We start from the raw sequence: 16,442 nt of genomic DNA, 5'->3' as shown, positions 1-16,442 counted from the left end.
TTACATCTCCCTTTGAGTTAATGGCAAATCAAAGAGGAAACACTTCAGAATTTAGCTTCTTGCTTTTAAAATTAAATTTTTTCTTGTTTCAAATAATGTAAAAATATCATCAGGCTTTACTGTCTATAGTTTTTTATTAATCACATACAACTCATTAAGCACAGCATTTTTCATCATATCATATATGTATTAGTGAAATTATTACAAATGTGTTTCAGTAAATTACCAGATCAGTTGCCATGGAAAAGCCAACAAAAGAGTTAAAAATCACTTTCATGGTTTTCCATGGTAATGGTACTGTCTCAAATGCTAGGCAATTTATTTATAGCCCTTTTTTAATAGTAGCTACTTAGTTGAATTTCCGCCTTCATATTTGAGTTGTTTCATCTAGACATAAGTATCATTCCCAGCCTGATTGTTTAGATTCAACCTTAATTTCTCCCAGATTGTCTGTGGAACATGTACATTACAGAACTGTTCAACAAAAAAGGAAGCACCGACCAAAAGCTGTAGCCCAATAACCTGCACTGAGGCAGGATCAAGCAGACTAAACCCTCCTCAATAGAGGGTCATCTGCTTGTTCTTGAAAGCGTTCAGCAAAAAGTTTTTCACACAAAAATTGCCAGCCAGTTGTCCAGGTCCCCTATATCTGTAGGGGTGCATGTTTTCTTTTTTTCTGACATGAAACTTTCAGATATAAACTGACTTATTGTCTCCCTTACAGAAGATAGAGAATGGCTCCCTGTCCTCCCTTTAGTGACATTAACATACAAGTAGCACACCATGTTCTCCTCAATCTTCTTTTTTTAGGTATTAAAAAAAAACTACTTCCTCCAGACTTTCTATAAATGTGCTATATATCCTTTATCATCCAGGCACCATGCTTGAGCTTTACCAGATTAGATATGTTATCTAAATCTTGCTGTAACACTCTTAACACTCCTGGAACATCTCTCCTATGAAGGAAGGCTGAGAGAGCTGGGGGTGTTCAGCTTGGAGACAAGAAGGCTCTGTGGAGACTTTATTGCAGCTTTCAGTATGTAAAGGTGGCTTATCATAAAGACAGAGAGAGCCTTTTTATCAAGGCCTGTAGTCACAGGACAAAGGGCAACAGTTCTGAATTGAAAGGGGGTAGGTTTAGATTGGACGGAAGGAATAAAATTTTTATGATGAGGGCAATGAGACATTGGGAACAGGTTGCCCATGCCTGGAATGTTCAAGGCCTTGTTGGGTGGGACTTTGAGAAACTTGATGTAGTAGAAAGTGTCCCTGCCAATGCAGGGGAGTTAAACTAGATGATCTTTGGACGTCCCTTCCAACCCAAAACATTCTGTGATTCTATGACTCTAGATAAGGAACAGAGAAATTAGAACAATAAAGATGTTGATTCACAAGCAAATTACTTTACAAAGAAACACTTTGTCTACAGGAAGTCAATCACAGACAATAAAATACTTTTTCTTTCACTGGAAAAAAGATTGAGACATAAAAGAAATCAGACTTGTCTTTCCTAAATGCATTTAAGCTGTCCTCTTAATAATAAAAAACAGTTGTCTTCAAGATGGAATAACTTTTAAATATAAAAAAATAACACACCACAGGGAGCTGAAAGGAAAAACAAATTCAATTATGTATTCAAGGCCATCCAAACCACCCACCCACATACTAAGCTTTTGCTGGCTGCAGAGACACTATGGTTGCTGTGGCTCAACCAATGATCTTCTTCTGAAAAGTAAACACTTTTGTAAAAAAAATTAAAATATTACATGGAGTGAATAATAAAGAATTCAGGGCAGCATCCTGCTCCCTCTGAAATCAGCAGGGTACTTTCAGTGGGATGGTGTTAAATTTTCAGCTGTCTGCTTAACAAAAGGCAGGGTGGCTGCAGTGAGGAGCTGTGGGGCTGCTGAGGAGCAGCCACTTCTGATGAAGAGACCAAGGGAGTGACAGCAGAGAGGTTGGAGCCAGGGTAGCAGGACTGCCAGGGCTGGGGTTTCGGAACCACTGATTCTGTTCTAGTGGATTAAATGTGGAATCTAGTGTCAAGTTCCAGTTCCTGGGAGCTTTCACTGGCATTGCTTTACTTTCTGATATAGATGTAGCTCTTAAATCAGGTTGCCATTTTATCAACAGGTTTGAAAGGACTGATGCAATTGCTTCCAGGGTAGTGTGGCAGAAGCTGTGGGTCACCTCAGCCTGAATAAAATTCTGATTAATAGTCTGTGTGCCATCATACATGGCTGAGCCTGCTAGTGCTCCAAAATTATAAATATTGAGAGGCTTAACATTTCAACTGCCAGAAGAATGAAGGTAACAGGGTTGTGAAAGCCTTTCCAGATACCCTGACATGAGATGTCTCAGCCTCCTGCAGTCAGCAGGTGGTACAGGGGAGCTTTGCTAAATGGGAAGAGACAGGTCACTGCAGCAAGAGAGATGAAATATTTACTTGTTTATCTGTATATATAGCCCATCTATGTATACTTATCTATATGGCAGCAGGTTTTTAGTAAACAAAAAATGGAAACGATGGAAAGTGGTAGCAGTTTGGTCTTCTAAGAAGGATACTTTGTTAAGGTACACACAGAAAAAAGCCTTTTGGAGGAGGCAAGCAAGGGGACCAATGCAAAAACATATTTGTCCATTATCTGTGACAGATTCTGAGAAGATACTGGTTTCAAACTGTCATAGAAGTTTTCTGATAGTTGATACTCTCCTCCAGATGTGAAAACATCAAAAGTGACCATAACAATCTGTAAAATTGTCATCTGTGATGCCACAATTCACAAAAGCAGGACAAACAAGAGCACCAATGGCTAGGATTTTGGAAGTGCCAAAAATTCAGAGGTGTGAGGATGCTGCACCAGATGAAAGGCAGAAGTAGCAACAACAACCACAACAAAATCTTGGGATGACAACATTCAAAACCCCCATGCTGAGAGAAAGAGATGACAAGTCCATCTTAAAACTAGCAAAGGTAGATGGATGCCAGAGAAAATAATTACTTTGTAGAGACAGAGCCAGACTTTTAGAAACTGATTATTCATGTTCTATTTTAACTTGCTGTGTGTGGCAGAAGACTGCAAAATACCCGTTGATGCAAACAAAATGAATAAATTAAAAGTGAAAAGCTTTTTACATACCTAACTGACTGGGAAAAGCCAAGGAAGGGGAAAGCATGTAGCAGCAAAAGCATCTTTGCAGCCCTTCATTCCTAAAGACACAGAGGACAAACCAGACAGACAGGGCACTGCTATGCTGAAAATGCATGGTAATTCATTAGGATATAGTTATTTCAGTAAGAAAAAGATAACTGGAAATAAGGAATGGAGTAGACCTAAGAGAAACTGCTAGAACCATATGCCTGTCTTGAATAATAATTCAAATAATCACTTCAGAAGCAATTAGAATAATTAAGGGGCAAAAAGAAATAAATTAAAACCACTGATCACTGTAAGCCTACAATAAGACCATGTGATCCTGACATGGCAATGACTGAATTAAGTGACATACTGCAGAATGAGTACATCCATGATAGTCAGTGTCTCTGAGAACCCTAAATGAAGTAAAACTGAGAGATGTGCTTTATTCTGACAGGAGGTTGTAGTGAAGTGAGGTTCAGTCTCTTCTCCCAGTAAGAAGTGACAGGACAAGAGGAAAAGGCCTTGAGTTGCACCAGGAGAGGTTCAGATTGGATATTAGAAGAAACTTCTTCACTGAAAGGGTGATCAAACACTGCAGCAGGCTGCCCAGGGATGTGGTTGAAACACGACCCCTGGAGGTGCTTAAAAGTTGTGTAGATGTGGTGCTGAGTGATGTGTTTTAGCACAGGAGTCAGAGTTAGATTAAAGGTTGAAGTCAATGATCTTAACAGTCTTTCCCAACCCAAATGATTTGATGATTCTTCTTATTTATCAAATCTGATCTTACTGCCTTACAAGTGAGCAGAGAGTGAAGGTGCAGATTGTGTGACCTCCTAGAGATAGAAGATCTGAAAAAAAATTCCTTCAGATATGTGTGTCCTGCTTCTACCAGTTTGTGCTTTCCATGCTATCAGAGCTCCTGATAAAAGTAAGAAGCTGGAAGGTGACGAGCACTTTCAGGGAAGACTTTTCCATTTGTTTGAATGAGGTTTCAGAGATCTTGGACCACTGCACAGACCCTTGACTGCAGGAGGTCCCTGCTCTACTGAACTCCAAAGACCTCAGTTTACCTTAGTAAGGGATTTTTCTCAGTTCCTCATTTGTAAGATTATTGTTTATTTGCCAAAATCATTCTGAGGTATATACAGAGTTCTTTTTCTCAGGAAAAAAGGATTTAATCTGCAGACATATATTTTCATGCCCTTAAAGCAGAGATTTGTGTGAGAAAGGAGGAGAGAGGTACATTTTGTATGAGAGATCTAAATAAGTAAGTAAAGAACCTGCAGTCATGGTACAAACACAAATAGCTGGAGATTCCCCAAGGGATAAAAGAACAACAGTCTGGCTCTGCTAAATTCAACTCATTCATTCATTCATCATATGCTTTTAAGATGTGAAGATCTTGGTCAAAAGTGAATTACAGTGCTTTGAAACAGTTGAGCTCACCTGGTATTTAACCAAGCATTCCACTTCATTTATAACCAGAAGAGCAATGACAGATTTTTTTTTAATTTATTTTATATTGCTATTATTTTAAAATTCATGGTAAATACTGTAATATGATTTTCTGGAAAAATAAACCCAACACACAAAAAACATGTAACACAAACTACAATAATGATTTATGATTCTATATTGAGACACCATGGTCAGCTGCTATTCTTACTAACATTAGTAGCAAACATGTCTCCTGGATAATATCCTAAAACCCTCACAATCCTGGATTGTGGTACTATCCTTAAACAGCAATATATCCTTTGGTATTTTTTCTTGTAAATCAAAAGTAGGTCTGTGAGGGAGAAAGTGCTGTCTCACAATGTAGCACTGGAGAAGTGGTAAGGTCTTTTACTCCAGAACCATTTATTGCAGTAATTTCCATATGATTTTTCCTACTGGGAACATCTGGGAATAAATGCATGCTTTCTAAATCAGGAAGCCATAAACGAAGAAGGCATTTGGCCAAACTGTTAGGTATTATGATAAGTAACAGTCAGAAGGTGAACTCAGGTTCATGTAAATACAGAGTAGCACATAGCACCAGCTTTGCTTTCTGTGCAGTCTAAAATGTGCCCTTGCAAATTAATGCAGGTTTAAAAAACACAACAAAACAAAACAGCCTAAACCATCTATTTCCTTTGCATACCAGCAAGAGACTGCTCCTCCTGGTTGAGTCACACGTGGGTTGTTTTTTTTTTTCTCCCTCCTTTTGCCTTACTTCAGATATGTGTGAAATATTTAATAAGCAGCAAGAATGCCTATGAAACACAGAACTGCAATACTGGAAAGCACCAGAAGCAACTGGATTTTCTGACTGCTCTGAAAGGAGCCCAGCTGGTCAGTCCCTCTTGTCCCATTCATTCCCCTTCCCAAATCCAGCCAGAAGAACAGGCCAAGTTTTTTTCTTGCGAGCTTTAAAAAATACAAATACACAGGTTTCCAAGTGAAGCAGTGCCAAGGAGAGACTGCTGCAATTAATACAATTAACAGAAATCCATCAGATTGTTGACTCCCAGCCTGACTCAGAGCTGATTCTCCCTTTCAGGAAAGGTCACCCATGGATCCAGACACAGCAGAGAACTCCACGTGCTCCTGTGATTTGCCCTATCAGTGACAGCATGGCTCACGTATCTAGATGTGTGTGTCAGGAGCAGGTTCAACCTGGGAAATTGCACAAAGCCATCAAGATCTTCCACCTCCCTGACAAAAGCTCTTCCAGCAACTCCGGTGGCAATTCTAGGAATGACCCTGTGTGTGAATGGGGATTTTGCTCTTGCTGTTAAGAAGGAACCACCAAGGGATTTACAAGGAGGGGCAGCATATCTCAACAGGGAAGTCATCCAGGAAGTCTCATTTCCAAGAAATATCTGGTAAACAGTTCAGAGCACCCTGTTCACATCTGTAAAATCCAGCAATTGATGAAACTCTGCTCACGTACCTATAAAACAACCAATTCTGTCCTATTTGTTTATATCATGAATTAAGTGCTTTGTCAGTGGTTTTGAGGGAGGAACACTTTGAGGAGGGACCACTAACTGGGCTAAGCCCCAGCGAACATTAGGAAGTGGTGGCACTGAAGGGTGATTTATCTCTCCTGTTTAACAAGCAATAGCCATGGCCTTAATTTAACATCAAAGGTGTTTGAAGTGTCTGCTAGCAGGTAATAAATAGCCTAAAATCCCTCATCTGTGCGACTGCTCCAGTTTATACTGTAAAGCTGGCTTAGAGCTGCCAAAATATTTGTCAGACACCTTGAGTGTCAGCAAGCCTCAGAAATCTTCCCCACCGGTTTCCCAAGCCACATGCTCAGGAATGAGTGCAGCTCCCACCACAGCGTAAGCCTGCACTGGGAAATCCTGTTCAGACTCCAAAATGAAGTTTGCTTTTTCACGCCTGACCCAGAGAGTCTCTCTACAGCAGACAGGCAGTCTTTGGCGTTGTCCGTGTTAGAAGAATACAGCTGCTCTTTTTAAACAGGGGAGAAAAAGGAGGCTTTTATGGCTATCCTTGAAGAGAGGCCTCTTACAATGCATCACAGTGTCTAAACAGACCTACGTGCTCTGATCCCACTTGGCAATAATGAGGGTCTTGTATTCCTCAGGCTTCGGAGACCGGTTCGCCGCTCCAGGCTACAGATGCAGGCTCCGATTGCAGTAGCGGCGCGTTATAAAACGTGTGACATTTTAAGCGGAGATAAAAATTTAAACATTGTCTTTTGCTATTTTCCCTATGTTTACCCTTTGATTTGGCCTGTTTCCATAGCAATTAAAAAAAAAAAAAAAAAAAAAAGGGGGGGGGGTCACAGATCACATGCGCCCTCCTCCCCCTTCCCCGAGGGCGAACGCGGGGAGCGGAGCCGCCGCTCCGCACCCACCCACGCCCCGCTGTGGCTCTGCGGGCGGAGCCGACCCGCGCACCGCACCGCGCTTCGCCGCGCAGCGCAGCGGGCTTTGCACGGCACCAGGTACTGGGGAGGCTGTCTGGGGAAGGAGTCGAAGGAGTTGGTGCAGAGCATCGACAGACAGTGAGGGTTTTCCCACTGCACCATCAAAGGTTTTGAGAAACTCCTCTTTAGCTACACCAATGTATTTAGTGCAGCGCTGCTGTTTTCTCGTGGTAGAGCCGTGCAAAAGGCAATCCTGCAAGAGGAACCAACCTCTCTGAGAAAGTGAATACCTTCAAAAAACAGCTCTCAGGACAAAGGAAAAGCTGAAGACAAAAGGTTCAGGATAATGCCCACCTCTTCACTCACCCTGTATAAGCTTCCACAGACGCTGACATGGTGGTGCAGGGACAGTCACTACAGTGTGATGCTGACTCTGTTCCAGGCACCCTGCGTGGGGCAAAAACCCCATTGACTTTAGTGGGCCAGATTTTAAAAAAAAACCTGTCGCATGACTCTTATTTCTGCCATTAGTCTGTGCCCTGGATACACAGTGAACTCCAGGGAATTTCTACCTTTGAACACAAATGTAGCAGTTGGACAAGACTGGCAGCTGCTCCCCTATTGTCTGTGTACATCCCATCAGACACTGTATTATAGGATCATAAAGGGTAATACATGGTACCTAAGATTTAGAAGTTAAACTTAACAGAGATGTTAGGAGAAGGACTGAGGTGATGGAAAAAAGGGAAAGGTCTCCCCTCAAAACAGGGTTTACAATATTCAGAACTTTTTTTAGCATTACTAAGTCTCAGATTACTAATTCATTCACTCTATAGATTAATAATTATAAATTCTTAGCATAATTAAGTTGGAAGAGACCTCTGGAGGTGATCTAGTCCACTACCCTCCTCAGAACAGAACTGGTCTCCAAGCTCTGTCTCATTTCCCTGGGCCTGATGCCCAGGACATCATTACGAACCCCAAGAATAGGAATTTCTGGGTACCTGTGTGCTGGGCTCCAGTACTGAACAATGCACAAGGTGAAAAACTTTTCCTTTCTGCCCAGTTCGAATTTCTCTCTCGCAGATTGTGACTGTTGCCTCCCATCCTTTTACTTGCCCCTAGAGACAATGGCCCATCTTCTTTGTACCTCCCCTTTATGAAAGGAAAAAAAATCTCCTGGCATGCAATAAGAGAATGGGCTGTCTGTGCTTTTAGAGCAAATGGTTGATGAACACAGGAAGGGAGGCTGACTAGTTGCAGGTGTATTCCAGATCTGTTTTTTCAAAACCTTTGTCATGACAAAAAAAAAAAAAAACAAAACAAAAAAAAAAAAAAAAAAACCAAACAAAACAAAACAAACCAACAAAAAAACCCCACTAACAGTTGTGGCTAAAGCAAAATGTTCCTTATGTTGCTGATCATTGCAAAGAAGTTCATTGTTTTTAGAGAAGAGAATGGAGACAGTGCTCTTCAATATAGGAAAGTTATTTAGTGAAAGAATAAGAAAGTAAACTTTCCTAACCCAGAGCTGTCTTTTGTCTTAAAGATGTTCACATGGTAAACAGCAATATGGAGTTGCCTCTGCTTGCTTTTAATAGTTTGCTTAGGTACCAGAAATGATGCAGAACATATCTGTTCTCTTTGAATAATTTGCCATTTTTCTTGGCAAACTAATTCTGCCTGCAATGAACTTTGTGCTGTGAGAGCTGGATTGCTTCTGGTATCCCAACTGGCTTCTCCAGGCATCCTTATAATTCATAAATTATACTATCTAATTCATTAAACATTCAATAAATCAAGCGCATTGTTGGGAAGAAACAAACTATGTATCTTAAGAAAACATTATAAAGGCATAAATCATAAATAATCCATTGTTTGGGATGGAGAGGGAATTATCTTTTGGGTTTGGAGGATGTTTAAGTGACTTTTTGGTTTTAAGGGGACCTTCTATTACAAACATAAAAGTATTCCTCAAGACTGTTTTTCTCTGATTTCAGCTGCATCTCAAACAAATATCTTGGCAGCATTGTTTTTTTTTAGGAAAGGGATGTGGCTTACCAAAAAGAGGAACAGGGTATTTTCCTTGCAATTTTCCAAGTGGGGAACTAGTAGGGGTATTTTTGATAGCTGCAAACAGATCTGTAGCCTTTTATTAGTCAGAAGTCTTGTACAACTTAAAACTGCAAGCAACCTTTTATTTTGTCTGTATTTAAACAATAAAAAGAGGTTCAAACTGCATGAAAAGCCTTTGACCTTCTTTTGAAGAAATAAGTGCTTTTTTCCTTCAGAAGCAAGATATTTTGCTGCAGAACATGATAAATAAGGAAATAAAGTTTATTGAAACTAAAATATGTTTTATTAGTTGACCCAGAGTATTTTTCCAAGGATTGAGGACAATAGCACATGGCATTTGTAGCTCCGTGATTTATATGGCCATGTATGAATGTAAACATCCTGTAGACCACACAGTGAAGATATATTTAAGCCACAAGCCAAGTCCACCTCTTTGCTTCTGCAACCCTAGCTGACATCTATGCTGGCTGCTCACATCAAATTTATTGACTTGTGTGTCCTGCTACAAAAATAGCCTTCCCTGGCATGGACAATATGCCTGTTTAGGCCTTCCAGTCAGGGATTAGGGGAAACTCTTGAGTTTCATAAAACATCAACTCTAGCTTCAGACCTTGAAGAGAGATCAATGGAAAAAGCAGTTGTACAATTTCAGAGAAAATCTGATGTTGTATTTTGAAAATAGTCAGTAAATATTAGTCTTAGGATAGGAATCTTTTCATATTTTCTGCAGAACAACAACAACAAAAAAGATAAAAAAAAAAAATCCGCTGTGTAAAAGCTTATCTTAGGAAAAATATTACTGTTCAAGCACACTAAGGTAGATCAGATTGCCTTTTGGCCTCTGTAAATTCAGGAGAAAAACCTCAGCATTTTCTGCTGCTTCATCAGCAGGAAAACCCTTCCCAGTGACTGCAGTAACATCCCCATTGAGATGCTAATATCTAGACAAGGTATTTGTGATCTGTATGAGACTGTCTGTGCTGCCCATGACTGCAGCTCTGGGCTAAACACACCTCTGTTCAGATGCTGCCAGCAATCTGAGACTCTAGCACTTAGAGAATGGGTTGCCATAAATATTTAAGAGTAGATGAATTGTAGCTACTCTTCCGCTTGCTGAAGTTGGTTGTAGAGTGGCTCTTGAACTGGGTTAGAATAGAATCACAGAATCATCCAGGTTGGAAAGGACCTTTGGGACCATCAGGTCCAACCCTTGATCCACTACTACCATGGTTAACAGACCACGGCGCTGAGTGCCACATTCAGTCTCTTTTTAAAAACCTCCAGGGATGGAGAATCCACCACCTCCTTGGGCAGCCCATTCCAATGTCTGATCGCCCTCTCTGTAAAGAATTTTTTCCTAATATCCAACTTAAACCTCCCCTGACAGAGCTTAAGTCCATGCCCTCTTGTCTTACTGGTAGCTACTTGGGAGAAGAGACCGACCCCCCCCCTGGCTCCAACCTCCTTTCAGGGAATTGTAGAGAGTGATGAGGTCTCCCCTGAGCCTCCTCTTCTCCAGACTGAACACCCCCAGCTCCCTCAGCCCTTCCTCACAGGACTTGTGCTCGAGTCCCTCACAGCCTCCTTGCTCTTCTCTGGACCTGCTCCAGCACCTCAATTCCTTCCTGAACTGAGGGGCCCAGAATTGGACACAGGACTCAAGCTGTGGCCTCACCAAGGCTGAGTAAAGGGGCAGAATCCCTCCCCTGGACCTGTTGGCCACACTGTTCCTGATCCAGGCCAGGATGCCATTGGCCTTCTTGGCCACCTGGGCACACTGCTGGCTCATGTTCAGCTTCCTGTCAATCCAAACTCCCAGGTCCCTTTCTGCCTGGCTGCTCTCAGCCACTCTGTGCCCAGCCTGGAGCTCCCCATGGGGTTGTTGTGGCCAAAGTGCAGGACCCAGCACTTGCCCGTGTTGAACCTCATCCCATTGGAATCAGCCCAACTCTCCAGTCTGTCCAGATCTTTAATTTCCTCAATTAAAAAAGCAGAAAGGGACCAAGACAAAGAAGGCAGCTTTGCACACCTGGTGCACAGGCATCTCACCCAGAATCACAGCCCATGTAAACTCCCTGCCAGACGTACAACCAGGCTCTGGTAATTCGGGCTGCCTGGCTGTGTGCCTCCAGACCAGTGCACCCACTTCTGAAGAGGGCATCAAGGCTTTCAATTTTTTTAAATTTTTATTTAGTGTTTCTTTTCTCCAAGCCTCCTTCTGCTTGTCTGAAGCTGAAGGACTCCTCTGCCTTGCCTATGTATGTGATGGAAACAGATGAGTCCCAAGGGAGAAGAGAGAGACCTTTGCACTTCAGCAGCTTGGCAGAAGCACAGCAGAACCTCTCAGATCCTCCTCCAGAGTCTGGAGGAGCCCTGGGAGGTTGACAAGGTTCAGAGGGGTTTCCTTTCCGGTTCTGCTTTCTGCAAAGAGAAAGTGCTGGTGACCAAATTAGAAAAAAAAATATGACACTCCCCGTTTGCTGGCAACAACAGACAGATTAATAACTTGCTGGCATATTTTTGCTTCTTTATTTTTATTCTTTGTGATTACTCCTCAAACTTCAACACAATAGTTGAAAAGAAGACAGATGGAAAAATAATCTGACTGCTTTTCTTTGCAAATGACTTGTTAAAAGCAAGATGTTTCTTGAAAAATCCCAACGATGATATAAAAGTCCACAGCTGGTAAGGAAATTAGACTGAAATTGCAGTAAATTCACTGTACTTGTATTCCGTGTGGGGTTCTTCTTCTCCTTGGGTACCAAAAATTTATACATACTTCTGTAAAACACTTGTTTCTTTAGCCTCATGGTCATACCTGCAAGTTCAAAGCCATGTCTTTGAAAACCAAGTCCTACATTTCTTCGGTTTATCAACAGAGTTAACAAACATTACTCCAAAATCTCAGGTATTGTTCTGCCATGAAGCACAGTGTTGAACCTGCAAAGGATGATGTACTCACTAACACATGGAATATTTTCAGAAGATGCCACTGGGGATTTGACTCAACTAAAATAAAGTGATTTCCACTGAGAGTTTTTCACATCAGTCACTTCTCTCATTCCTTCTATCCCTTCCTCAAAGCAGAGGGTTTAGGAGATTTATGGGCTATCAGGAGGTGATTTGTGCATTTCAAAAAGTTGAAGAAAAGACAAAACATAGCTCAGGTTATTCCTTAACTGGAAGAAGTTATGACTGAACCCATGCTTCTTATGCCTATGTCCTCAAAGATTTGTGGAAACATTGATGGGATTCAGTCATAAAAACAGGAGAATGTGCTTAATCACCTTTGAAGTTGTTGAAGTAAAGTTCTCATAAAACTGACCTTCTTCCTCCATTTCTGATCATCACAGTAAAGACATCTGTGTCAAGTACATAAAGTTGAACTTTAGGGCAAAACTCTCAAATCTAACATTAGAAGCATGAGTTTCTCCCCATAACTAATCTAATCCTCATAATCCTGTTGATTTTAGTGGGAAACCTGAGTGGCATCCAGATCATTTATTCTCAGAGCTTAAGTATGTATTTAAATGCTTAAACTTTATTGCCAGTATCTGAGAATTCTTGCTGACTGAATCAGGAAAACAGTAGAAATTAATTTTGAAACAGATTATAAACTGACTATCTTTAGGAGCTGGAGTTTTTTTGGAGGGAGTGTTTTTTTGTGTAGCACGGTAGTAGTGAGCCCACAAACCAAAGTGAAAATTTCCAACAGAAAATATGAGCCCATAAGAATTCATATTATGAAAGGAAGGAATATACAAAGAAATAAAAAACCACTAGATCATGAAACTGCCGAACTGCAAGAATAAATGACACTTTACACCTGTGCATTTGCACAGACCCCAGTGTAAAACAGGTTATCAGCTTAAATTAGGACATCCCTGTACTGCTCTAATACAGCAATCATAGTACTTGAGAGGCACAAATAGCCCCTGAACAGCAAAGGCTGTGATCACTGTCTGCTCAGGTACAACCAGAATCAATAAAAATATTAATGTATATAAGAGCACAGGCATTAAGGTCACCCTGGGGATCAAGTCTGGTCTCCCTCTGTCACAAGAAGCCATGCTAGACAGTCACTTTCATGTACTCTTTCTTCTTAAAAAGAAACACAGGGCAGAGTTGATGACCTGGACAAGGACTGGCACACCCACACCCAAAAGGACAATGGTCTGTGTTCCCAGGAGGAGACTTCTTCCCAGGATCTGGAAAGAGCCTGCCTCCTGGAGATGGACAGAGGAGAAACCAAAGTGCCTGAGGCAGCCAAATTCAGCTTGAGTTGTGGCCTCAACTATCACTTGAACAGATTCATTGTATACAGAATGAGTAGCAAAACTCCTGTCAGTTACCCCAGTTTCTCTTTTGAGATAGGGAAGTATGCAGTTAATGAATAAAAATTATCTATTTTAGCTGAAAAGAATAGTTACATTCCCACAAAACTCAAGTTCACCATATACCTAACACCAAAACTCTCTCATAGCTGCCAGTGAAGGTATCTAAAGTATCTGTCAGCTGCAGAAAACAGTCCACAGCCTGTATTAACTGGTGTGGAAGGTCCTGAATTAGCTATAAAGAGTGCTGCTAAGGCCATTTACCTTGTAGATGAAAAAACATGGATGGCTTCACTACTGATATGCTTCAAGTTAAGGAAATGTTTGATGTATGGGATTGTATACAAGCTCTCTTGATGAAAAGAGACATAGAACTAGAGAATGATTTGGGCTGCAGAGGACACTCAGTGATCATCCAATGCAACACCCCTGCTGTGGGCAGGGACATGTTTCATCAGGTCAGGTTTCTCAAAGCCCTGTCTAACATGACCTTGAACACTTACAATACTGGGTCACCTATATCTTCTTTGGGCAACCTGTTCCAGTGTCTAACCAACACCATAAAAAAAAAATCTAAAATAATCTCAAAAAATAATCTAAAAAATTATCTAAATCTAACCTCTTCATTTAAAGCCATTAGCCCTTGTCCTACGTGGGACGTGTGTTGCTACATGCCCTACATCTATTACATGGATGTGTGTTTATGGTTCAGACAGCCAGAAACTGTAGCTTTCCAGGTCATTTCAGAGCTGGGAGCTGGTTTGTGCCAGCACTCCCCAGAGTACCTGCATTTGGTAGGGAAGACTTAACCAAGAGGGTTCACAGCTTCATTTAAAATACACAAAGAGATGTATTAGTATATCAATCCACATCAGGGAAAAAAAACTTTCATCAATATAAAAATAACCTTACTTCCTCACTTTTTAACTTAGGAGAATTACATCCAGGAATCAAACAAGATCTAGCTACCTGTAAGTAAAAGCACATGGGTCCAAACAAAGCTGCTCATTCACACTCAGAGCTCAATAAACAGACACCAGCTACTCCAATATGATTAATCTTTGAGGGTGGGGGATGCGGTGTTGTGCCCAACAGACCTTCTCTGAACTCTTTGCAAGTGGTGATTTTTCCTTTCTCCTTGAGTCCACCCTGTTGACATTAACAACCCACAGACAAACAATTTTGAACAGATATGCTCAGCAGCTTCCATCTTCCTTTATCCCATTTAACTCACAACCTAGGACTGTGTCCAGGGGGTGATTAAATTAGCAGACATGTATCTCTCACTCTTCAGTGATTTGTATTGGATAAAATATAAGACAAATACTTCATAAAGAGTCTTCTGGGTCTGAGGACATAAACTGAGGTGAGGAGGAACTGATTCCATGTCTCTCTTACTCCCTCTCAGCTACACAAAATTTCTGTTTATTATCCAGTTCAGCAAACAGCTGCACTTTCATTTTTCTTTTTTAGTGTCGATTTTTTTTTTAGGGATCTCTTCTCTCTTTTCTCTTCTCTTCTCTTCTCTTCTCTTCTCTTCTCTTCTCTTCTCTTCTCTTCTCTTCTCTTCTCTTCTCTTCTCTTCTCTTTCTCTTTCTTTCTTCTTTCCTGGGCCTTTATGCTTTCTACTTGGGAAGTCCTCCTGTAGTTGTTTTTAGATAAGCTTATATGATGAACTTACACGAGGCTGTCTATACACTGACTTCATGCTCTTTAGTTGTTGCCTTGAAAATTATTTAGCATCTCTAGCATTTTTCACCCCAGTTTACAGTACTGAAATCCTTTTGAACAAGTATTTTTAATTGGAACCAAGGATCATATTGTACAGAGACAGAGAAACAGTTTTCTCACCCTGGACAAAGCTGAAGAAACCAAGGGAAAAAAAAGGCTGTGGTAAGGCAATTATCCACTTGACCATAGAACACTGGTCTCATACTTCACATATAGTTTTTTCATTTGGACATAAGCAGCCTTCCAACTCAAGGATTTTAGCTGGCATGAAGTGATGCTAAAGATGGTCTGTGCCTTGCAGAATGAGGCCCTAAAGAGCTGAGCAGCATCTGAGTGCAGTTTCAGTAGATGAGACAGAGCTGGCGAAGCTGATGAAGAGTTTTTGGCCTCAGAAGCAGCCTTTTTCCAAACACCCTCACTGTGGCCCCACCATCCTCTCAACCACGCAGGTACAACAGTGTGCAGCTCTGGCAGTCAGCTCCCTCCTTCACACAGTCCTTAAAATATCTTCTGTCCCAGAAGCTGAAAGAGAGGGAAGAAGGTGTTCTGGCATTTGGCACCACCTCCCATGTGTGCAAGGTCCCTTTGTGGTACTCACCTGCTCCTGCAGCAGGGGCACAGCCTGGCCCACACAGGGTCTCTGCCTTTCAGCTTCTTCTGAGAAGCCAGAAGTCACTCTCCATTGCAAAACACAGCAGATGAAAAACAGTCTGTCTGCAAATTATTTCTGACTTAGGCTGCTGCCTACTCATGAGCCAACTGCTGAGTACCTTGTCTCACACCTTTCTCTTACACAGAACATAGTCTTTTCAAATAGCTTCAGGATAACCACTGCCCTTCTAAAAAGAGGTAGTGGAGGAAAAGGCAACCTTCTCATTTTTGGCCCAAACTTGAGCTAACTTGCAAGCAGATACCTTGGAAAAATGTATATTAAAATATTTTTATTTGGAAAGTGAATCTACAGTTCTCCATCTCTGCTCTCAATGCAGTGTCAATGCCAGCATCTCATGGATACACTGAACAGACTAATGGCTCCTCCTTGTCTGTGGAGGCATTTCACTGGTCTGTAAGGGTTCACATTGGTGTATTAGTGGTTTTAACAGTGTTATTTCAAGGCTCCACTGAAAAGAAAAAGTGACCCTGCTGTGGCAAGTAGCTGTGAATGGGTCATTTTGGTGTTCTTTGAATATAATGGTTTGTCCCTCTGCACCACATGGCAACTTTCTGCCTTCTACAGCCTCCACTTTAGTAGGCTTTACATCCTGTTTTTACATTAGT

This window comes from Heliangelus exortis, chromosome 2, assembly GCF_036169615.1.
Source record: "Heliangelus exortis chromosome 2, bHelExo1.hap1, whole genome shotgun sequence".
NCBI lineage: Eukaryota > Metazoa > Chordata > Aves > Apodiformes > Trochilidae > Heliangelus > Heliangelus exortis.
The sequence above is the reverse complement of the archived record's forward strand: the minus strand, read 5'-3'. Positions refer to the sequence as shown.